Source organism: Lissotriton helveticus, chromosome 5_1 (assembly GCF_964261635.1).
Source record: "Lissotriton helveticus chromosome 5_1, aLisHel1.1, whole genome shotgun sequence".
NCBI classification, from domain to species: domain Eukaryota; kingdom Metazoa; phylum Chordata; class Amphibia; order Caudata; family Salamandridae; genus Lissotriton; species Lissotriton helveticus.
In genome coordinates this window covers 57228528-57253750 of record NC_136065.1, presented here as the reverse complement: position 1 = coordinate 57253750, position 25223 = coordinate 57228528, and the positions used below count along the sequence as shown (strand labels likewise).

Sequence of the window (25223 nt, the reverse complement as noted above, 5' to 3'; positions counted from 1 at the left end):
GCAGCAAATACGCTGGCACCGAAAGTGATGAAGCCCTTCCGAAGAAATCTAGTCTGGTCTCCCTGGTATTCGGCGGAAACTTAAGTTAAAGTCAAATTCAGCAAAATAAACACACTTGGAGATCCGAATACAACATGGCACATAGGAAAGACTACTGTGCATCCTTAGAGAAATATAAGAATGACATAAAACAAGCCAAAACAGCTTATTTTACTGGCAAAACTCAGGAGGCCACAAACTCCTCATAATAACTATTTAAACTTGCTACTGCTCTGACGAGGTGTTCTCGTGACACCACGTTCACTCCAGATCAAAAGTTTGTGAACAAATTGGCCAGATTTTTTCAAAATAAAGTCCAGACCGTCTATAATGAACTTCTGAAAGCAGCAGATGTGTCTGGGAGTAACTATTTGGAGATACAAGAGGACAAGGCCTCTCACTGTAGCCTAACGTGATTTTCAGTTTTAGGAGAAGAAAAAATGGCTGATCTCCTGCTGAAGACCAAATTGTGGTCCCTTTGAATCCTTGCCCCCCACACATATCACAGCTGGTCCCAGAGGAGGTTAGCGCTTCCCTGACTCCATTACTAAACCAAACTGCAAACTCAGGGATCTTTCTGCAGATCTGGAAAGAGGACAGTATCTTTCTGCTCTTAAAAAAAACTAAACTTGATCCCCTCGAGGAGAAAAACTACCATCCCATCTTCTACCTACCTCTACCCACCAAAATTCTGGAGAAGGCTATGAACACTGAATTGACAGCATACCTGGATTTAAACAACATCCGTGACTCTACCCAACATGGCTCTAGATCTTTGCATTCCAATGAATCAGCCTTGATTATGGCAACAGAGGAGATCTGAAGGTGATGGACAGTGGTGGAAGGGCCGCTCTTATATTGCTCGATCTGACAGCAGCCTTTGACATCGTAAACCATGCGGTACTAGTTCAAAGGCTGCAGAATGTTGGCATCAGTGGGAAAGCACTAGCCCTTCTTACCTCTTTTTTGTCATCCAGGGAACAACTATTACTCTGGGATGCCCTTCAGTCTGAAGAGTTTACCCTCCCTGGTGAAGTTCCCCAGGGATTGGCCCTATCCCTGATGTTATTCAATATGTATGTTCCCCTCCTGGCTAGACTCATAAAAAGCTATGGTTTCATGCTTGTGTTGTACGCGGATGACACCCAGCTAGTGGTGTCCGTAGCACAAACCGTGGATGCAACAGCTGCCCGGTTTTGCAAATGTCTCTCCGCATTGATATCCTGGATGAATTCCAACTTCGTAAAACTGAATGCGGAAAAAACAGAGTTGGTAGAATTTGACAGAAATCACTGGTCCGGAGCCAATTATGCTGGCCATCTGTAGCCGGTACTTGCCCGGTACTGCTGAATAAGATCAATAAAGATCTAACCCTGGCACCACAGATTAACCAAGTCTCTTCAGCCTGTTTTTTCTTGCTGAAAGTCCTAAAAAGGATCCTCCCGTTCATCCCTTTCTCCCTGAGAAAAACGTTGGTAGGAGCCATGGTCTTATCGAGAATTTATTACTGCAATGTTCTTTATTTGGGAGCAGGTGCAGCCCAATTCTCCAAATTCCAATCGATTCAAAATGCCGCAGCACGAATACTACTCATGCTATCCAAACACCATACTACCTCTGCTAGAATCAAGCAACTCCACTGGCTTCCAGTGAGACACCGGGTTGATTTCAAGGCACTTTGCCTTGTACATAAAGCCCTATTTGAAGGAGGGGCAAAGGATGTGCAATCCTTGTTTCCTCGCTATGTACCGTTGCGCCTCCTAAGATCTTCTGTTTCTGGATTGGTACACCTTTCAAAGATTAAAAAAGCAAGATGGGGAGGGAAACGCTTCTCCTTCTTCGCAGCGAAGTTATGGAATTCCCTTCCTGTACATTTGAGACTTAAACCCAGCAGGTCGCTTTAAAGAACAGAAATAAAAATCTGGCTCTTCACTCATCCCTGAACCTGCTAGCTGCCGTCCCTGCACACTCCTTAGTGCCAAAACGCCTCGCTCAATAAGTAACTCAGTCAGTCAGTCAGTCCTGTGAACCAAACATCCTTGACTAGCTGGCACCAGTAACAGAGATGGATTAAGTGGCATAGTGTGCAGAAACACCACTATGGACTAGGAAGTGTTCCTACATACAGCACAAGTAGAGAATTTCCATTAATGGGATGTCATTGGGATCTCAAAGCTGGGAGGCAACCTCTCTACTCTACTCTACTCATATCTTAACAACTAAGATGATCTAACCTAATCGCTAGGGCGGTCAATCTCAAATTTGGGGAACCGGGTTTGAATCTCGGCAATAACACTCAACATCCTGTGATTCTGGACAAATCACTTAATCTTCCCATGCCTAACAAAAATGAATGTATCCTTGTGTAAGTAACTGGTGCTCATATAAAGTGCTCTGATACCCGATAGCTTTGGGTCAAGTGACAAAAAGCTAACAGACACATACAATATACAGAAAACACAATTAGAACATTACTTACAGTTAGATCATGCACTAGAAATACACCAAGACAGCTCAAAGACCTTCCAAGAGGAATGCATTTTGATGGCTAGGCTAGACAGCAAATGGATCTCCAGATGTCTTCAATGCTAGTAATCAACACTCCAGACCCCAAGTCGGCAATCAAGAAACAATGGGAGGAGGATGCGGGTGTCCTGGAGCAGAGTGACTGGGTAGAGACCAAAATGGCTCACTGTGTCCATATGAGGGTCACTTGATACAAATTAAATACTAACATAGGGTATACTACAGACCCACAAGACTGAGCATGATGAGACCGGGTCTAGATCCATGCTCTTTGCGCTATGGGGTGGACCAGGGAACTTTCTTCCATATTATACGGAATTGCCCAATTATACAACAATACTGGAACCCGAATAGGCGATACCTCATCACAGTTTGTCAACAGGCAAATACTACCAGAACCCAGAATGGTATTGCTATGTTTGATGGATGAATGAAGAAGCAAAAGGCAAGCCAGGTAGCCAAGCACTTTCTCATAGGCAAGAGAGACAAAGCACAGCATTAGAAATCCGCATAAGCCTGTCTTTGACTGAGTGGACTCATGGAATGGCTATTGTGCCAAGGCAGAACAATTTGCATATAACTCAAGAGGTTGTCCAGAGAAGCATGTTAAAGGTTGGGGACATGGGCTTAATCACTCTAAAACTGCTAATGAGTAACATTTATGGAACAGGTGCAATATACAAATGTGTCACATGTTGGGCAGATGCTACCTGTATCCTCTGTCATTTGTCAATTCTTTCAAGTATCAATGGTTGCTGATGCGCATTTAAAGTAAAAAAAAATCAATAAAATATCTTATAAAAAACAATAACTAGGCAGAGATCCCAGTATAAACTAGCAAGTAGGTGCCTGTCAAATGCTTGTCCAATCAGCAGCAGAGCCCTGTCACGTAAAGCACCGACTCTGACCCCTTGAAAAGTCAGCTCGGGAGGGTAGACCACCTGAGTGGGACACCTAACTCGAAGTCAATATCAGTGGCGGCTCTAGGTCCTTTTCTGATAGGGTATGCGCCATACACGGCAGACTTAAATATCTTCGGGAGCCCAATCATCAGTACATACTATTCAGAGCTATATTTCTTGAGCAAAAAAACACATCTTTCTGGAGGTACCTCCAGGCTGAGTCTGGTGGCTCATTATTCTGCACTTTGCCAGCAGCAATACCATGTCCATACGGTATGCAGTAGGTAAGATGCAGGCTGTCTGCATCTAGGACATTCCCCTGTCTACGCTGAGTAGAGTTTAATAAGTGTACACGGGGTTATATATCAACATTGAAGAATAATAAACTGTATGAGACAAAACCTAGCATTACTAGACACCTTTTTATGGTTTCCCAGTATCCTCTCCCCCTTAGGTTCTGTAAATGGGTTGCCAACACCATGCTCTCATTTAGCTTGTATTGTCAAGGGAGGATATGTCCTATTTCACACCATCACCTTGTACCATAAATCTAAGTAATTCTTCTATGGTGTTAATGGTTTGATTCTGGAGATCAACTAGGAAACCTGTCCAGCACCTACGCGCTTTCAATTTAGCAAAGGTCAATAAATGGCCTGGTCCAACCATATATTTTTGTCTGGCCTCCGCGATTGTCTTGAACGTTCCTCCCTCATATAGATCCTCCATCTCCCTGCAGTCCCCCTTCAACCATCCCGTCCTCTAGACTATCAATTTAAAATTAAACTAAGATCCCGAAAAGGCAGGTACCTAGAGATCACTATATCAGATACCTCTCACCACATATATACAGAAGTGGTCCCAGGCCTGAGACATCTGTGCCTCAAGGTCTCCTGTGTACAGAGTCATGAGGATGTTATTGTGGTGGCAGTGAGGGCAGTTTCCACGTTGTGGTTGTATCTGAAATTAGACTGAGGGGTGTTGAGGAGTTGGTGGTTATTGAGGTATTCAGTGAGGCATCTGTTTATGATATTCTCTAACACCTTGTCCGGGAATGGTAGCAGGGAGACTGGCCTGCAATTGGCGAGTGTTGAAGGGTCTGGAGTTGGTTTCTTCAGCAGTGGGAGGACAGTTTAGTGCTTCCTAGCAACTGGGAAGATTGTGGAAAAGGTGGAGACATTCAGAACGGGTGTGAGCATGGCACTGATGGGTTTCAGTTCTTTGGAGTAGGTGTGGTGGGGCAGGGGTCTGATGGGACCCTATGTGGATGGACTTCATGGTGGTAGCGGTTTCTTATGGGGTTATGATGGGCCATGAGGTTAGCGTTGGTTTTATCAATAAGATCGGGAGGTGTTGGCTAGGTCTTTTGGGTCCAGTGGCGTGTTGAAGTTTCTGTAAATGCCAGTTACTTTGTTGCTGAAGGATTGAGAGAGCTTGTTGCAGATTGCCTTGAAGTGGTGATCGAGTTGGAGGAGGCCGCTGGTGAATTAAAATCCTTCACAATGGTTAAGATTTCTTTGATTCTGTTGGTGCTGGCTTTGATGTGCTCCACCAGAGCAGTGGATGTGATGGTCTGGACCATTTGGTGGCAGCATCCCAGAGCAGATTTGAATGTGCTCCAACCTGTATGGACTTGGCTCATCGTCCATTGTTGTCCAGCTGTTTGTAGGGGGGATTCATCAGTCTGAATTTCTCTGTATACCAACTGTTGTTTGACAGGGGCAGAAGGTGATCCAATTGTTGACCGTCTTGACGGCTTTGAGAAGGCTGTTGCTATGTTCAGATGATAATGTTCTAATTTCTGCAGACTGCGGTACAAAAGGGGGTGGTGATGGACGGAGCGTCTGAATCAATCAAACACTCACACCCAGTCAAAAGATCTGGGTTTAATCCATCACCGTTCTTTAGCCCACTCTGCCACCCCAGTTCAGACATGGCTATATGCAAATCAGTCTGACTCTGTGCCTCATGGGAGCAGTTCAGCCCGAACTGCCAAGCCATGCCTTCCCTGGACCGGAAACAAGCTTCCAAGGACCGGTTTCTGGCATTCCCGCCGTCTTCAGCCCGGCTTGCTTGAATCCAGTGGCAAAGTGAGCAATGGACTCACGTCTGAGCATACCCTGCCACACTTATGGCGGCCAAAAGCAGTACAAAAGGGGGTGGTGATGGACGGAGCATCTGAATCAATCAAATACTCACACCAAGTCAAAAGATCTGGGTTTAATCCATCACCGTTCTTTAACCCTCTCTGCCACCCCAGTTCAGACATGGCTATATGCAAATCAGTCTGACCCTGTGCCTCATGGGAACAGTCCAGCCCGAACTGCCAAGCCATGTCTTCCCTGGACCGGAAACAAGCTTCCGAGGACCGGTTTCTGGCATTCCAGCCGTCTTGAGCCCGGCTTGCTTGAATCCAGTGGCAAAGTGAGCAAGGGACTCACGTCTGAGCATACCCTGCCACACTTATGGCGGCCAAAAGCAGTACAAAAGGGGGTGGTGATGGACGGAGCATCTGAATCAATCAAACACTCACACCCAGTCAAAAGATCTGGGTTTAATCCATCACCGTTCTTTAGCCCACTCTGCCACCCCAGTTCAGACATGGCTATATGCGAATCAGACTGACCCTGTGCCTCATGGGAACAGTCCAGCCCGAACTGCCAAGCCATGCCTTCCCTGGTCCGGAAACAAGCTTCCGAGGACCGGTTTCTGGCATTCCAGCCATCTTCAGCCCGGCTTGCTTGAATCCAGTGGCAAAGTGAGCAAGGGACTCACGTCTGAGCATACCCTGCCACACTTATGGCAGCCAAAAGCGGTACAAAAGGGGGTGGTGATGGACGGAGCATCTGAATCAATCAAACACTCACACCCAGTCAAAAGATCTGGATTTAATCCATCACCGTTATTTAGACCACTCTGCCACCCCAGTTCAGACATGGCTATATGCAAATCAGTCTGACCCTGTGCCTCATGGGAACAGTCCACCCCGAAATGCCAAGCCATGCCTTCCCTGGACCGGAAACAAGCTACCGAGGACCGGTTTCTGGCATTCCAGCCGTCGTCAGCCCGGCTTGCTTGAATCCAGTGGCAAAGTGAGCAAGGGACTCACGTCTGAGCATACCCTGCCACACTTATGGCGGCCAAAAGCGGTACAAAAGGGGGTGGTGATGGACGGAGCATCTGAATCAATCAAACACTCACACCCAGTCAAAAGATCTGGGTTTAATCCATCACCGTTCTTTAGCCCACTCTGCCACCCTAGTTCAGACATGGCTATATGCAAATCAGTCTGACCCTGTGCCTCATGGGAACAGTCCAGCCCGAACTGCCAAGCCATGCCTTCCCTGGACCGGAAACAAGCTTCCGAGGACCGGTTTCATTCTGGTCTGGTGGTGGTGCATGTGTATTGGACCAGGACAGGATTGCGGAACTTGATGAGCGCAGTCTGGACAGGAGACTGGTGTTGGTTCAGTAACTCTGACTTTGTTGAAGGTGGTGAAAATAGGGGCCAGGAGATGTCCGGTGACGTAAGTAGGTCCCTTTACATGTTGGGTGAGGCCCAGGCTGCCAAGGTCTTCAGCCAGTGCTTTTGTGTTGGGGTTGTTGTGGTCATCCAGAAGTTTAGGTATGTTAGTAGGATGTAAGTGTCGAGGGAGAGTGGTGCAATGATGTCCGTGATGGAGTCAGTGAAGTTGGTGTGTAGTCCAGCTGGTCTGTACATGAGAATAAAGCTTAGGGTGAAGTTGGCTGTGATGTGGATTTTGAACAACAGTTATTTCATGATGGAGGATGGCGTGTCTATGGAGGTGGTACAACTAATGGTGCTCTTTGGATGATGGCCATTCCGTGTCATTTTTCTTGCCTGGGGGTCTTGTACACGGAGAAGGGTGGCTGTGTTTATGTCAGGTGTGGATTCAGGGCTCAGTCAGGTTTCCATGAGGATAAGTAGGTATGGGTGTTGTCCTTCAGGTCCTAGATCTCTCTAGCATGTTTGTGATTAATTGTTTGTTGAGGAGAATGCGTACAAGTGAGGAGTGTTGTGTAAGTGTTAGTGCAAGTGCGAGAGTGTGTGGTGTTGGATGCTGTTGGTGCAGATAAAATGAGAGTTGGGTGTGGGTAAGTGCATGAAAACATGCAGGAAACACATGAAAATCTTCTGTGGTATTGTGTGGTACAGTGAGGCAGCAGTGTGTAGAGGGAGGGTTGTTCAAGGTTGAATGCACAGAGAGTCACAAAAGGGTAGTGGCAAGAGATGGGAAGTGCTGTCCAAGTACAGATGGGTGCAGACAGGATTGTCTTTGGTGCTGCAACCGCCATTAAGTAGTTCTGGGAGAAGGGAGGAGAGATGTCACTTCCTGTACTGATGGATGATGGGAAATCCAATGATTTCACCTCTTGTGCAGATTAAGCATGGGCGTAAAATCCGCTCCGATCGCGGATTTTTCGGATTTTCGGCAAATTCGCAATCCGCGAACTCTCGCGAATTTGTCGAAAATCCGTGAATCCGCTCGCGGCGGATTTTTTGCTTGGTTGAGGCGCGCGGCGCGGTGCACGGCGTTCACTTTCCGTCATTAAGCGTTTGGCGAGTTGTTTTTCTCGATCATATTTTGCGAGTGCCGCGCCATTTTGGATCTTGCTGCGTGATCCCGCGGGAGTTTGGCGCCCGTGAATACGTAATCGCGGCTTGCCACCTTGCACAGCACACCTCGCGAGAGTTCGTAATTGCGAACACGTAGTTGCGGCGGAAAGGAACAATCTCGCACTCGCGAAATAGAGATTTTGCAATTCTGCACAAGAAAATCACCAGCAAACAGGATAAACCTTCAGAAAATTATGATTTTTATCAGAATCACTCCTCAGGTTGACATTTGCATGGCCTTTTTTTTTTTGCAAGGAGTCCATTTTTGGGGGGGGGAGGAAGGAAGTGCCCCACAGTCTCCAACTTCCTGTTCCTGTCCAGCAGGCTCCTCCCAGTGCTTTGTCCATCTCCTGGTCACTTTCATTTGGATCTTGAGCTGGAAGGATTACTTTTTGTGGGTGCTGCTGGATATTTGGATTTGAGGCCTTTTTGACTGTCTTTGGATCACTTTTGGATTAGAAATCAACTTTCACAAGTAAGTTTGTTTGGGGCATTACAGTTGCTGCAAGTACAATTTGGGAACTTTTTCAGAACATTAAATAAATTATATTGTGGGTAGCCACAGTATCCAGTAGGACCAGGGTTGGTTAGGGGTGCATGATACAACTGTTTTGTTGAATTTAAACACCATTGAGGCCATAGATGGGCTGGGATTGTGCTGATTTTTGTCGTTTTTTTGGGCCTGCTGGTGTGGCCCTTTGCCCAGGGGTGGTGAGTGTTGCATGGGCCTAGTCTTTCTGTGGGGTGTCTTCTTGAATTTAAACATCATTGAGGCCATGGATGGGCTGGGATTGTGCTTATTTTATTGTTTTTTGTCGTTTTTTGGGGGCTGCTGGTGTGGCCTTTTGCCCAGGGGTGGTGGTGCATGGACTGAGTGTGCCTGTGGTGTGGTCTCACTCTCTTCAATGTAAACATCATGGATGGCATTGGATTGTGGTGATTTCTGGCTGGTTTTCTGTTTTTTGGGGGTGTACTGTTGATGTGGACTGGCCATGTGGGTGGTGGTGGTGGCCATCTTGAGTGCTGGCTGGTACAGGCAACATGTGCTTGGGGTGTAAGGGGCCATTTTGAAGAGAGGCAGTGTCTGAGGCCTGCACTTATTTTGCCTACTTTTCATCCATTATGCCCAGGGGTAGTGAGTGTTGCATGGGCCTAGTGTTTCTGAGGGGTGTCTTCTTGAATTTAAACACCATTGAGGCCATGGATGGGCTGGGATTGTGCTGATGTTATTGTTTTTTGTCGTTTTATTGGGGCTTCTGGTGGGGCCCTTTGCCTAGGGGTGGTGAGTGTTGCATGGGCCTAGTCTTTCTGTGGGGTGTCCTCTTGAATTTAAACACCATTGAGGCCATGGATGGGCTGGGATTGTGCTGTTTTTATTGTTTTTTGTCGTTTTTTGGGGGCTGCTGGTGTGGCCTTTTGCCCAGGGGTGGTGGTGTATGGACTGAGTGTGCCTGTGGTGTGGTCTCACTCTCTTTAATGTAAACATCATGGATGGCATTGGATTGTGGTGATTCTGGCTGGTTTTCTGTTTTTTGGGGGTGTACTGTTGATGTGGACTGGCCATGTGGGTGGTGGTGGTGGCCATCTTGAGTGCTGGCTGGTACAGGCAACATGTGCTTGGGGTGTAAGGGGCCATTTTGAAGAGAGACAGTGTCTGAGGCCTGCACTTATTTTGCCTACTTTTCATCCATTATGCCCAGGGGTAGTGAGTGTTGCATGGGCCTAGTGTTTCTGAGGGGTGTCTTCTTGAATTTAAACATCATTGAGGCCATGGATGGGCTGGGATTGTGCTGTTTTTTGTCGTTTTTTGGGGGCTGCTGGTGTGGCCTTTTGCCCAGGGGTAGTGGTGCATGGACTGAGTGTGCCTGTAGTGTGGTCTCACTCTCTTTAATGTAAACATCCTGGATGGCATTGGATTGTGGTGATTTTTGGCTGTTTTTCTGTGTTTTTTGGGGTGTACTGTTGATGTGGACTGGCCATGTGGGTGGTGGTGGTGGCCATCTTGAGTGCTGGCTAGTACAGGCAACATGTGCTTGGGGTGTAAGGGGCCATTTTGAAGAGAGGCAGTGTCTGAGGCCTGCACTTATTTTGCCTACTTTTCATCCATTATGCCCAGAGGTAGTGAGTGTTGCATGGGCCTAGTGTTTCTGAGGGGTGTCTTCTTGAATTTAAACACCATTGAGGCCATGGATGGGCTGGGATTGTGCTGATTTTATTGTTTTTTGTCGTTTTTTTGGGGCTGCTGGTGGGGCCCTTTGCCTAGGGGTGGTGAGTGTTGCATGGGCCTAGTCTTTCTGTGGGGTGTCCTCTTGAATTTAAACACCATTGAGACCATGGATGGGCTGGGATTGTGCTGTTTTTTGTGTTTTTGTCGTTTTTTGGGGGCTGCTGGTGTGGCCTTTTGCCCAGGGGTAGTGGTGCATGGACTGAGTGTGCCTGTAGTGTGGTCTCACTCTCTTTAATGTAAACATCCTGGATGGCATTGGTTTGTGGTGATTTTTGGCAGTTTTTCTGTGTTTTTTGGGGTGTACTGTTGATGTGGACTGGCTTGGGATGTAAGGGGCCATTTTGAAGAGAGGCAGTGTCTGAGGCCTGCACTTATTTTGCCTACTTTTCATCCATTATGCCCAGGGGTAGTGAGTGTTGCATGGGCCTAGTGTTTCTGAGGGGTGTCTTCTTGAATTTAAACACCATTGAGGCCATGGATGGGCTGGGATTGTGCTGATTTTATTGTTTTTTGTCGTTTTTTTGGGGCTGCTGGTGGGGCCTTTTGCCAAGGGGTAGTGGTGCATGGACTGAGTGTGCCTGTAGTGTGGTCTCACTCTCTTTAATGTAAACATCCTGGATGGCATTGGTTTGTGGTGATTTTTGGCTGTTTTTCTGTGTTTTTTGGGGTGTACTGTTGATGTGGACTGGCTTGGGGTGTAAGGGGCCATTTTGAAGAGAGGCAGTGTCTGAGGCCTGCACTTATTTTGCCTACTTTTCATCCATTATGCCCAGGGGTAGTGAGTGGTGCATACTTGCATGTCCCTAGTCTTTCTGTGGGGTGTCTTCAATGTAAACATCATGGATGGCATGGGATTGTGCTGATTTTTCTGTGTTTTGTCGATTTTTTGGGGTGTATAACTGAAATGATGTTCCTCTGTCTTCCATTGCTTTTAGGTGCACAAGACTCAAGAGAACCACCAGTGCCAGGAAGAAGTCCTGCAGCGGTGTGTGTGTGCAGCATAACGTCACGCGACGTCACGTCTGGACACAGACAACTCTGCAACTCGTGCAACTGCTGCCTGCTGTTCTGACCTGCTCTGAAGAAGATGGCCCCAAAAAAAGTAACCCGTAGCTCCTCTAGCAAGAAAGGTGCCAGTAAGGAGCAAAAGAAGCAAGTTACCAAGGAGACTGGTGTGCCGCCCGCCCCTTTTTTTGGGAGTAAATAAAAAAGTATGCCTGCAGCAGCAGCTGGATCTGCTGGGGACCAAGCTGGCAGCAGCACCCCCGCTCCATTGGGCTCAGTGCCACCACCACCACCACGCCAACTTAAGTCCAAGCCCTTGAGTGCTGCAGAGGCAGCCAGTATAGTTCTTCAATCACCATCGACCAGTGATGTTGGCTCATCGCAAGAAAGCAGCAGCAATGTCCCTCAATCAACACAGGTTGTTGTAGCTCATCTGACGAGTGTTGAACAACCACAGCCGCAACAACAATCACATGTGCAAGTACAAGCCCAAGTACATGTGGAAGGAGAGGCAGCGCAAGGAGATTCGCAAGCAGAGGTGCATGGAGGGTCACAAGTGCCCACAATAGTTGTTCCTCCCGAAGTAGGGGCACATCAGGAAATCGACAATCAAGGCGAGGTATCATTTGAGGAAGACACTCCTCCTGATGATCATTCATCTTCCACACCCCTAGCAAGGAAGAGATCAAGGGTGGTGTCTACATCTTCTTCAAGCACACCTCCTTCTGATGATACGGATCAAAATTGGGAACCAGCACCACTGCCTGAGAGTGAGGCACACCATGATCTGACAAAGGTAGTTGAGCGTAAAAGGAAGCTTGTCCAAAGTCTCAGAGTTATGGAGTGTGATGATGAGGCTCAACAAGAAGTGGCGGATACTGCTGCTGATGAAGACTCTGACAACAACGACCCAGTCATCATAAAGGTCACTGCAGCTCCAGCGGGCATGCAGCAAACAGACATTTTGACCCTAGCCCGAAAAGCTGCTGAGCGTGATGATGATGTTGTCGACGAGGAGGCAGTGGAAACAACACCACAATCATTGGAGTTAAGTAGTACACCAACTCGTACCACTTCCATATTTCTTTCTGGCAAGAAGGGACCTCCATCCACCTCGACCTTAATTAGTTGCGTTGAAAGTGCACAACGTACAAAAGTTGGGCAATCCAGATCCTCCACTTCATCTGGCATTAGCTTCATGACCACCACCACCAGTATCGCCGCCTCCTCCAGGCCCCACAGATACTTCAAGTCCCCAGTTTGGGACTTCTTTACTGTTTGTCAAAAAAATCCAAAGTTTGCCATTTGTACCCTTTGTAAGCTTGCAGTTAGTCGTGGTAAGTCAGGTACCAACTATGGTACCGGAGGCCAGAGAGGTCATCTTAGGAGACAGCACACTGTCCAATGGTTTGCGCACCTAGATGCGATCAAGGAAGCCCGAATTGGAAGTCAAGAAAACGTTGATGTTGCATCTGATGATGACGAGGAGGAAGAAGACGTGTCAAACACTTCCCTTACACCCAGTACCCCTGTCAGCAGCACACCCAATGTGAGGCACACTAAGAGTGTTGGAGCGAGTGAGACACCAACGCACAAAAGTTCACCAGCGAGCAAAATTGGGTCAACGAAGTCATTATCAGCCCGTAAATGCTTGGTCCAGGGCAACATTAGAACCATGTTTTCTTCAGACGTGCCATATGAACGCAACCACCCACTGACGCGTCTGTATAACACTAAGCTGGCTAAAATGCTAGCTGTGGACCTTCTCCCTTTTTCTTTTGTAGAAGCGGTAGGTTTTCTAGAATTAGTGGCAACGCTCTGCCCTAAATGGAAGGTTCCTAGCCGGTTCTATTTTGCCAGAGTTGCGGTTCCAGCACTACATGAAGATGTGCTGGAGGCGATTGGGGCAGCTTTGCAGAAGAGTGCTGTTCACACAATACATCTGACAACAGACATGTGGACCAGTGGCGCAGGCGCTGATTACATGTGCATCACTGCACAGTGGGTCTCTTTTTCAGGTGTTAAAGCAAAGCTAAACGCAGGTGTTGACCCGGACCAAGTTTTCAAAGCTGCTTGGAAACATGCAACACTAGCCATGTTTGGCTTGGAGAAAAGTCACACATCCCAAAACATTTTGGACGAGTTTAACAAAAAGGTCTCGAAAATGCTATCCCCAAAAAAACGCCAGATTGGTTATGTTTCCACGGATAATGGCGCCAATGTAGTTAAGGCCATGTCGCTGGGTGGCTATTTCAGAGTGCCGTGTTTGGCGCACTGTATCAACCTGGTAGTTCAAAAATTCTTGAGTGATAGAGACAGTGCAGCGTTCGCGGTAATGGCCACCTGCGGCAAAATGTGCAACCATTTCAGCCATTCTTTTAAGGCCCGGAAGCATCTAAGGAGGCTGCTACTTCAAAGTCGAATACCAGTGAAAGCACTCATCCAGGAGGTGGCAACACGTTGGAACTCAACCTTCTACATGCTTGAGCGTCTGTATGAGCAGTATACGGTACTCGATCACTATTTCTTAACAGAGGGTACATCTCAGAAGGAGGACCTGCGGATGGGTGCGGCGCATGGGACATAGTTAAAAGCCTGACAGACATGCTTCGTCCTTTTGAGTTCTTCACGCGTGCAGTCAGCCAGGAGGACTGTAATTTGGGAAAAGCTATCCCATTGTTGTGCATGCTGGAGCACCAACTGATGGCGGTGTCTTCTGAGTTTGAAAAAGATGTAAAAAAAAAAAGACCCTTTTATTTTGTCTGAGAAATTATTAGAGCGCCTACGTGGTGATGAACGTCTTCAAAAGATCAAGTCAGAACAGCATTACATTTGTGCTACTATTCTGGATCCACGCTACAAAAAGGCGCTGGCAGGCGAAGCATTCTTTCCTTTTACTGATGAAGATGTTCAAAAGTACAAACATTGGCTAGCCTGGTCAGCCAAGAGGTTTGAAAAAGAACGGCAGGTTATTGAAGGAGAAGGCAGTACATCAGCATCAGCATCAGCAGGCCATCCCCAGTCACAAGAATCCACTTCTGCACCTGTGGCTAGGGCACAAGTGACCTCTCAGCCGTTAAAGACACCGGCAACTGGATCATCTGCACCACACACAACAGTAACAGTGGCTGCTGTAGAGGATTGGCTAAGTTTGCTTGGGTATGGTTCTCGAAAAAATGTCACAGGCACAGCAAAAAGTAAGCAAAGTGGAGGAACCGTTGATGACCTTGAGTCGATGGTGCAGGACTATCTGAATGACTCAACAGAGGTCTTTCTTAATGATGAGCCATTGCAGTATTGGCATGGCAAAAAACAATTGTGGCCACAGCTCTCCAACCTGGCTATAAACTATTTGTCTTGCCCACTCGCAAGTGTGTCTTCTGAACGTGTTTTCAGTGCTGCTGGTGGCATTGTAACTCCCAAACGGAGCCGCCTCTCGCCCAAAAATGTGGAGCGGCTGACAATGATCAAGATGAATCAGCACCTCATACCACCAGATTACAAAGTACGAGAAAGCACGCCGCATGAAGACGAGGAGGACGGCAACGTAGATGAGGGGATTTGTTCTCTGTTCGGTGGCACTGACCTCATCCTGCCTGAATTCGCAGAGTATGATGACGAAATCTTCTTCTTATTCCCTGACACCGAGCCCTGAAAATGAGACAATGAATCAATAACTTTCTTTTTCGTCCTTATTCACTTTTATTCCTGTGTGTCTCTCTTTCTTTGTTTTGCACAGTTAATTTAATTCAAACTTTATTCACCTAATCCCAAAAACAAGACCATCAGCAGAACTGTCTTCACTTGTTTGCTTATTGATTTGAAGGTGCCGCAGTCTACATTCCTCAGGTTCACAAGTTCTGAAGAACATGCTCCTCTATCCTCCTCCTCCAGACTGCGATTTCCCTCAAAGCAGAGTGCTGGATTACGCCCAATGAAGAAAGACTCAGCACTTGTGGGGGTGTTCTACTTCTTTGCGGGTGAGTTGACGGATTTGGGCCCATTGCTGTGAAGCTCTAATAATGGATAAAAGTGTTTTGGACCAAATATGAGGTGGAAATTTCTTGCCGTTTTTGCTGACTTGCTTGCCTTTGAGGTGCTCTTTGGCGGGGTTCCGGGTGTTTGTGGGTGAGTTTTGGGGTCTGGGAGCACTGCTGCGACAGTCTAATCTTGATTGCATTTGCTTTTCAGGAAATCCGTGGTGGAAAACAGGAGTTATGATGATTGATGATGACCTAGCTGCACAGCGCGTTTGGACCGAAGGCCGAGAGATATTGTAAGTATGAGATTTAGCTTTTTCGCTGTTTGGGGGTGTTGTCGCGTGCTTTTTTGCGGGTGGGTTGGCGGGTCTTGGCTGGGGCATTCCTGGGAAGGTCTAATACCGGATAGAAGTGTTTTGGACAAAATCCTTAAGGAAAAGCCTTTTTTTTGCTATTTCTTCTGACATCTTGCTCAATGTAGCGTTTTGGGGGGCTTCCTGCTGTTCGTGGGTGGGTTGCGGCAGGGGTCTCTGTCGAAGCACTGCTGCGACAGTCTAATCTTGATTGCATTTGCTTTTCAGGAAATCTGTGGTGGAAAACAGGAGTTATGATGATTGATGATGATGACCTAGCTGCACAGCGCGTTTGGACCGAAGGCCGAGAGATATTGTAAGTATGAGATTTAGCTTTTTCGCTGTTTGGGGGTGTTGTCGCGTGCTTTTTTGCGGGTGGGTTTGCGGGTCTTGGCTGGGGCATTCCTGGGAAGGTCTAATACCGGATAGAAGTGTTTTGGACAAAATCCATAAGGAAACACCTTTTGGCACTTTTTGTAAGTTAGGGTTCGTTAGGGTTAGCCCTAGCAGCAGGATTGCATGTGTTTCGGGGTGTTCTATTGCAACGCAGTTCTGGGGTTTTAGAGCATTGTTGGAGCGATGCTGTCTATGCATACTTTTGCTTGCTTGCAAGTGGTTTGAATACAATCCACGGTCGGTAAGGGTGTATTTGGGCCTACTGTTACTTTCAAAGTACGTTTTGTCACCATTTTTTCTGCTAGGCATCGTTTTTGGAGATCTGATTGGGGGTCTTCTACATTTTTGCGACTGGCTTTAGTAAGGGTCTTGGTGGGAGCATTGCTGGGAAGGTCAAATTGTGTTCTAAAACACAGTTTACAGTACACCTACCTTGAGGGGAAAGATCCGCTATAATATTTTGGCCATACTTATTTATCCTTAAAAAGGTGACTCAGACAGAGCACGCAATTTCAAAAATATTGTACTGTCTATTAGGGAAATCAAAGTGTGACTTTTTGCACCACACAGCGTACATACCTTTTATTTATTTATCAGTGGTATTGTAATAGCACTTCCTGTTTTCCGTTCAATAATTACAGGCCGGGTTTCAGTCAACATCCGCCAGGCAGGCAGTGGACAGGGTGTCTTCTGTCAGTGGTCACCAACATTGATGGATGAAGCGTCAGCTGGAATGGAGGAGTGCCGCTAATCAGAGGAATTGTTTGCTGCATGCAACTTACTTACCAAATTCAACAGGACAACTCCAACAACATACAGAATACAGATACAGTATCCATTGTTTTCTTCTATGAGTGTGACTGCATGTGCTTAGCTTTAGTTTGTACCCAAAGATTTCTTTATCTTCAATTATTGTTTGTCCAGGCTGTGCTTTGTTTTTCTTCTCTCAACAAAACCTACCCAAAAAGAAACCCCCATTCCCATCCATTTTCCAAACCCTAACCCTCTTCCCCCGGGCTGTGTTGTTTTGCTTGATGTCTGACTAAAATGACATCAATAATTCCACACACTTGCTGGGGAGGATAAGGTCATAGCAACAGGCTGGTGAAGGAATACGAGGATATCTTCTAGACTTACTCAGCTTCAGTACTATTTCTTCTAGTAGTAGGAGCCAATGTCAAATAAATTCAACGCAAGTACTAGTTATACTTGCAAGCAAATACTTTACCATTTGTTAGGCTACATTATGGCACTGTTCTAGTGTACTGTCACCTGCTATATTCTTGATCGTACCGTAACCGTTGTAATGCTACAGTAAGGACAAACCAGGTTTCGTTTTCTTTTTTTCCATAGGCATGCAACTGCCACTGTGTCACACCACTAGTACCACCGCAATGAGGAAATTTCACCCGCCCAGGATTGCCAACGTTAATCCCCATTTCACGTGGAGCCAGCCCTGGGCCGAGCCCTAATTTCTAACACAAATTACAGGTAAGATAAGCGTTTGGTGGGAGGTAGTATAATGGAGTATTAGGGCTAGACGAGAGATTGACGGTAGTACTACTAAAGTCCTACTACTGTTCAGGAAAACAAATTTACTGTTACACCCCCGTCCCCCACCCACCAGACTGAAAAGCAGTAAAAAACAGGTATGGTCAGATAAAGTTTCAAAATGTATATTTATGTAGCCCTAACAAAATAATCTCCCTCAAGACCCTCCCTAACCCCAACGATTGTCTTTGAAAAGTCCCAAAAAGAACCCAACTCCCAAATCCCACCCCCCAAAAGTCTCTAAAAAAAGGGCAAGGGACACTCCACTACTGGAGGGTGCTGGTGCATTTTGCGGCATGGGCATCATACTCCTTGCGAAGGGTGGCAAGCTCGAAGCGGAGGCCCTCCACCAAGTTCTTATAGTTATGGACCTCCTGCTCCAGGTAGGACATTCGGACTCCTAGGTGGCGTTGGCGTGCCTTGCAGCTCCTGTGGGGGGCAGCTGGTCTTTCTGCTGCTTGGCGGTGGCGGTTGGCTTTGTTAGCCCGGCTCCGTACCGCTGGAGCACTGCGCATGCTGGCGGCCCGTGGGGTCACGGAGGAATATGCAGCTGTCCCAGTCGAGGATGTTGTGGTTGCACTGGTCGACTGCGTGTCCTCCTCCTCCTCCAGGGCCACCAGCCGCCGATATTCGGCGACAGTGGCATCCAGCCTCCGTTGCCGGGGCATTCGAGCCTGCTCCCTCCGTGATGTCGATTTGGAAGGAGCAACTATATGAAGAAAGAAAGACATAGTCTGTAACCAATGCTCCTTAGCATTAATAACACAAAGTGATTGAGCCGAAAGTTGGGTCACAGTACAAGTAGCAAATTGAAAGCACAGTACATAACTATTGAGGACAGTATCTATGTAACCTCCCACTTCTGCATCCTTGCTCTAACATTAGTGGTAGTTTAATGAACAAATTCTACGACCACTATGGACTTCCATTACAGTCGACTATGACAGTACACCAGTCTTATTCTTCTTCTTCTCTCTTGTTTAGGAAAATTGGTACGTTATCTTATGCAAGCCGGCAGAATGGCAGCACAGTGAACTTGCACCCGAGAAAAACAGTTGCACACCATGATGAGTGAGACAGACTTGCGTTACTGTACCGGTCCAGTACATGCAGGTGGTGAAGCTATTACTTTTCTATTACGGGTGGCACTGAGAATACTCTGTTACAAGGGCTACTGCTTAATTAATTTACCTTTCACCCTACAGTGCAAATGAGTACTAGAAAAGGAAAATGAAGAAGCTAAATAATTTGATTATCTATCACTTCACATGGGACGTATTTGATGACATATGGGATGACTTTAGGTGCTTTGCTTAATATTGAGTGAACAGTGATACACCCACACATGAATGACGTACTACAACTAAACTAAAGTTATTAAGAGAGGTACGGAGTGTCCACCGTAATAACCGGATATATGCTGTGCTTGCAGTTGCAATACAAAGTACTGCTACTATTCATGGTAGTATTGGACACATTTACAATTTCTTTTCCTTGCCTTCCCTACACTGGAACGGACGTGCGGGTGCGGTGGTACATGCTCTTCAAGGTAACACTTAGTTCATCCAGCGACCATCTACTCTCTCTAGATACACATGTGCTATCTAAGAGTCAGAGAATACCATGCTCCAGGCATCCATTCATTCAAAGTATACGCACACATACAGTTTCTGTTTCACCCACCCAGGCTGCTGTCCTTCCACCCATCCTTGCTTCATCATTGACCCAGCCATGCACCATACCATATTCTTTCCTTCCCAGCCACCTCGGGGGCCAAGCAAACACATATCGTTCTTCTTTGCCAGCCATCATAAAATTTCGCGTCCCACTTACTTACACCCTTCTTTCGCTTTTCGTTCATCCCATCCATCACGTTCATCTAAGATCTTATTGGGATTCTTCTCACCAAAAACTTCACAGCTAAGTCGGAGTACATTTCGAGGAGGCTACTACTTGGTTGATTTGTAATACACCCGTGCAGAAAGCACACTATGCAGTCTTCAATCTCAATAAGTAAGGAATATATAGCTTACCTGTTCCCGCCACCACCGTGCGAACCCCCACAGGACCGTCCGCCGGCTCTTGCACCGCATCCTCCCCAGAGTCCTCCGAGTCCTCGCCCAACACCGCCACCTCCGCGCTGGCCCCGCCACCAGATGTTCCACCTACAAAGTACATTTAAGAATGTTAGAATACACCACTCACTACTATATAATATTTGGTCTAGGAGTAATAAAGAAATGTTAAAAAAACAGAATACAATGTAATAATTTGTGACTGTCTACTCTAAAGTAAAAATGTCCCTTTTTCCAGAGAAGGCTGTTGCCTTGCTGCACTTTTATGCACAACTGATGAATGCTTGCTTTTTATTTTTAACACGCACCACTTTTTCTCCTAACAGACAGAAGCTTGACTTCTAAGAACACGACCAGGATCAAGTTCAAACCAGGTGAGAGCTCGGCTCGACCACAAGAAATGTGTCCAATTAATCGTCAGCACTAAGCACTTTTCCGTTTTCAGTTAAATAGTTTTATGACAAAGTTGATTTTAATAAATGTGTTTACTTTTAATAAAGCCTTGAAACTTAAATAGACTCTGTGGTTTTTGGTCCTCCAGACTAGAGTGGATGAGCTAAAGGTTTTGGAATTTTTGCAAGCATGAGTGCCTCTGATTCTTCTTGACTGTGACTCCGTCCGTACTCTTGTCCTGCGTAGGATAATCTAAAGATCATTGGGGATCAATCATCGGTGACTTCGGGAGCTAAATGACTCTGCCACACTATCTAGTCAGTAAGGAGACAGTGCATAGAGCTATTGCTGAATAGAATGGGAGTCCAATGGAATTGCCAAATGTCCAATCTTAGTTAGCTACACAGACAGACTAATAAGAATAATCTAGTAATACCACAGGGAGTCATATTCGAGGCAGGATAAGAATTTATATCCAGTCTACAAGAAGATCAAAGACGATTTAGAAAAAATCGAATGAGGAACACTAGGAAAAAATAGGTACTCTTTATTAAAATTAAAACTTACTGGGGCCAGCAAAGGAGCCCTCGCCTGCCCGATCCTGGCCTGCATCCTCCTGAACAGCACCCTCCTCCTCCTGTGTCCGACTCCTCTTGCCCTTGGTAGGAGCTGATGTACAACATGAAAGAAAGAAAGACCAGAAAACATGGATGAGATTTGTCAACGAAATCAAACATTTCAAAAGAACAATAACAAAATATTTTGGAGAAATAGCAAATAGATAGACAACTATTCCACGGGATCTATCTCATGTGGTATACTACGTTATTCGTATTGCCTGATTTGCGGACCGTTGACTTAGAAAGTTCCTATGTAACTCAATAAACAGACTACTAAAGAGGTTTGCCTAGGCCTGGCAGGCAGCAGTCCGCAGCACGCGAAGTGACAGACAAAGACCATCCTGCTTGCAGATCAGTGAATACTCAAACTATCAATCCACCCACCACCACCACTATTTCTTCTTATAGCCATGTGTCTAAAGGAAGGACTGGACTTCAGTCTGTTGGGGCTGATTTAGAAGTCCCTTGCGGCTCATTTTCCTCCATTGTTGCGTGACTTTCTGTGACGCAGCGGCAGAACAAAAGACTCGCCATGGTGTTGGTGCGGCGTATATATTAAAAAAAAACACATATGGGCGATGCATCACGTTGTAAAGCCCTTGCGCCATCAGGGGGCGTTCCGGCGCAAGGGAGGGCGTACCTGCGCAGGAACGAATCCTAAAAGTGGCTGAGGGAAATCTACAAGATGTCAATCAGTCACCCTGCGCGCTTGAAGCTGACGTACGGCTTGATGCAGCATTGGGGAGATAGGGTACCCCAGAGCATTGCTGGAGCTGCGCCATCGTTATCACGCAACTCCAGCAATGCGCCGCCTTTACGGCACAGATGCGTAAGGCTTCTGTGACGTTTTAAGGCCAATGGGTGGTGGTGGCATGGCACACAATTACTGCCGCATCCCTGCTACTTTGCAGGGATGCGCCGGTAATTGAAAATATGACCCTTAGTGTCTAGCATTACGCAGTTCTTATCTTTACACTACACTCATACATAATTTCTCAGGCCAATGAAATGAACACAAAATACAAAACAAATAAGCATAGTAGCAAGCAAGGCTACTGAGAAGGAGAGCAGTGCACCTGAAATGCATAGAAGATTTTGAAATATAATTTACCTACAATGTAATCGGCAGCATTATTGCTCTTGGTAAAGAACAAAGATATGCAAATAACAGAGCCGGATAAAACAGAGTAGTGATGAATAGCTACTACTACTCACCAAGCCCGGGGACCTCTACGCCGAGCGCGTCCAGCAAGTCCCGTTCCCGGTCCATGACATCTGTCCAGCGGTGGGTGGCCTGGTTATATGTGCGCCGGACCCCAGAGAGCTTAAACATGGCCCGGCACACCTTCTCCCACCGCTTCCGGCGCTCCCGGATGCCATAGCCGGTTGCGATCTTGCCTCCTCCCAGGATCGTCTTGGGGAGGCGGCGCTGGACGTGGAAGATGAGTGCGGCCACCTCCTCCGCGCTAAAGATCTCCCGTGGCACCACTTGCTCCCCCCTCAAACGCCCGCATGGGAGCCGGGGACGGGGTGCGGGACCCTTCCCCTTCTCAGGGTGCTTCCCGGCTCCCTTTACCATGGTCTGGGCAGAAATAAAGTTAAATGATAAAGAAGAAATAGAATAGTGAAGAAGAAAAGAAAAGAGTTTAAAAAAGTAGTTTAAAAGTAACTAAAAGCAGCAGAAAACACAAAAATATAGAGCTAGAAAAATAGAGGGATAGATAATAAGTAAAATAGATCAAATAAACTTCAAACAAGCAAAGGATGGCAGAGATTCAGAGAGGATACAGAAAGCATGCCCAGAACCATAGCAATGAATGAGAAACAAGATGGCCGCGCCCGTTCACGACCGCGTGGGTAAGTTCGCGCGAGATTTTCCTCGCGAGCACGCGCAAAATTGTACTAGTGAGCAGCACAGTTTGCGAGATTACACATAGCGGCCGGAAACGGAATTACGTCACGCAAACAAGATGGCCGCGCCCGTGTACGACCGCTAGGGTAACTTGGCAAACGTATAGCTACAAGCGCCTCGCGAACACGCACAAAATCACACGAACATACACGTCGCAAAATTTTTTTTTGTGTATTGGCAAGCATTCGCGGCTTCCGAAATCGATCTCGCACGGATTCGTGCCCCAAAAAACGCGCGAAATTGCAGAAAAAACGATTTTTGCTAAACTGAAAGCAATGAGCAGGTGCAAAAGTTCAAACTTAACATTAGTAACATCTAGTGCTTCCTGAGGGGCCCCTCCAGAGTTTGCAACTATTCTATGACCCTGCTATGACCCAAACAGCAGGCTCATAGAATAGCTACAAGTAGACCATAAAGGTCCTGTGAAAAAAAATTGCACTGCAACAGAAAGCAAATTACAGATAAGGAAGGAAGCAGGTGCCAGCCAGACTGGAACTTTCAAAATAACTGACACATTAATCAACCCCAAATTAATTCATGGCAGTTGAAGTAGGGGAGGTGTGCTTGCTTTTTTCAACCCCCAGAAACTACAGTGATAAACAAACCTAATGGGTGGCAGTGAGGATGTACCAGAGGGTGGCATGGGTGTCCCAGAGGGTGGCAGTGGTGAAACAGACGGTGCTGTGAACCTGTGATGATAAACCAGACGTAGAAACAACATAGTCGCGGCCGTTGCGAGCCGAAAAGTAAGTTCGCAATTGCGAAATTGTCCCAAAATCCGCACGAACGCTCGCCAACACAAAAAACGGGAAAATCCGCAAATCCGCGAGAGTTCGCGGATTGTCGCGGATTGCGAATCCGTTAATACGCAAATTCGCGTACGCGTGATCCGCTAGATCCGCCCATGCTTAGTGCAGATGGATGATGGGAAATCCAGTGATGTCACTTCCGGTGTAGATGGATATAGTCCCATTCAACCTTATCAAAGGCCTTCTCAAGGTTAAGTGAGGCAACAGCATAGTGTCTCTTGTCCGAATGCAGATAATGTTGCACCTGTGCCAAGCAGCAAAAATTGCAATTCCCTATGGAGTAAAACCTGCACTATCCTCTTTACCCAACAGGTGCATAACCCCCACTAATTTGGCATCTGCATTGATCATAGGTAAAGAATGGAAGGAGCCCAGTGTTTCAGTATTGTTTTTATGTTCTTATATTTGTCAGGACAGAAGGCAAATTGCTGCTGATGAAATGGAGGAATTGGAAGAACTTGATATACCCTTGACCTACATTTGTATCGGTATATTAGGGTCTATTATGGATGACAATGTTCACAAGGTAATCTCTCAGGTCTTGGTGCCCGTACAACAGAGATTTGTCCTTCTTTTGGAGAGGTTCCAACCCGTGTGACCAAGCTTAGTGATTCACTTTGCCTGGCATGGTGAGTTTTCCAGGTGGGTTCACCAGAGTAGGGCAAGGCTACGTTGCAGATTTCTATATAAGTCTCTATGCACAGGAAGGAGTAAAAACTCTGGGATGGATGGGGCCATTGATGCATGGGGTCAGGAAAAGGGGGAAATTATTTACACCCATTAAATCTCATGTGTAAGGAAACAACTCTTTTCGCATGATCACCCCCAAATTTTTGGACTGATGATGCTTTTTGTTTGGTTGACACTGAGAGTGCACTGAGTCCTGCCAACCAGACCAAAATGGCGGTACCTAAGCCCTTAAAACGTACATGCCTGATAGGCTTACCCACAATATAATAAGTTAACTAACTGATAAGTACCTGTAAGTTAGTGTTCCTTGCGGACTGTAGCACTTATTGGGCCACTACAAGTGTGACAAACTAATTCCCAGTTCCCAGCCTGCCACTGCAGATTGGCTGAGCAGTTTATCAATCACTAACTCAATGGTGCCATTTACAGTAATAGCAAAGCCCAAATCTACCTGTTTAATATATATGAGCTACCCCAAGTCACACCTAGCAAGTTGGAAGGCAAGGTGCAGTTTATTAGAAACAGCAGAACGTGTTTTTTACATGTTCTCTCAGTAAAAACTATAAACTGAAGTTTTTACTGTGAGCATAACTAGTAGCCCCATTGGTGAGTGCAAGGTTACATGCTGAGAACTCAACAGTGCTAACTTCTGAATGGGTCTACTATAAATGATACTTCAAGGTATCAAAAGAATCATGCCATTAATTCCGACTTAATGTTTAAGTCTAATTTAATGTATCTTTTCTGTAAAAGGCAACTTTAGAAAGGTGCCACTCTGTTGCCCAAGGTTCCAGTAGCCGTTTATGGTTGCTGGCCTCAGGACATATTTCTAACTTCCTGGGAGCAGAGTACATGACTCCCAGGAAGGAACAAGGGCCTGCCATGAAAAGAGGTTGAATCTCTTCTTGGTAGGAAAGCCAAATTGGGTCTTAGCCTAAAAGGTAAGCTTTAGAGAAAAATCAATCCTTGAAGAGCAGAGAGTGTGCACACATGGAAGGCGCTGCTCTTTTTTCATAGAAGACAAGTTGGCAACAGGGACAAAGAAGGGAAAACAGTTGCCTAACTGATTTTTCCGTGGGCATGTAGTTCTCAGGTAGTCACACCTCTAA

At 46.4% G+C, this 25223-nt stretch overlaps 1 protein-coding gene across 1 annotated transcript in view; it reads left to right on the top strand.

Moving 5' to 3' along the window:
• LOC144752947 (butyrophilin subfamily 1 member A1-like) overlaps positions 1-25223 on the top strand; it is a 455251-nt gene that overhangs the window by 178857 nt on the left and 251171 nt on the right. The window lies entirely within an intron of this gene.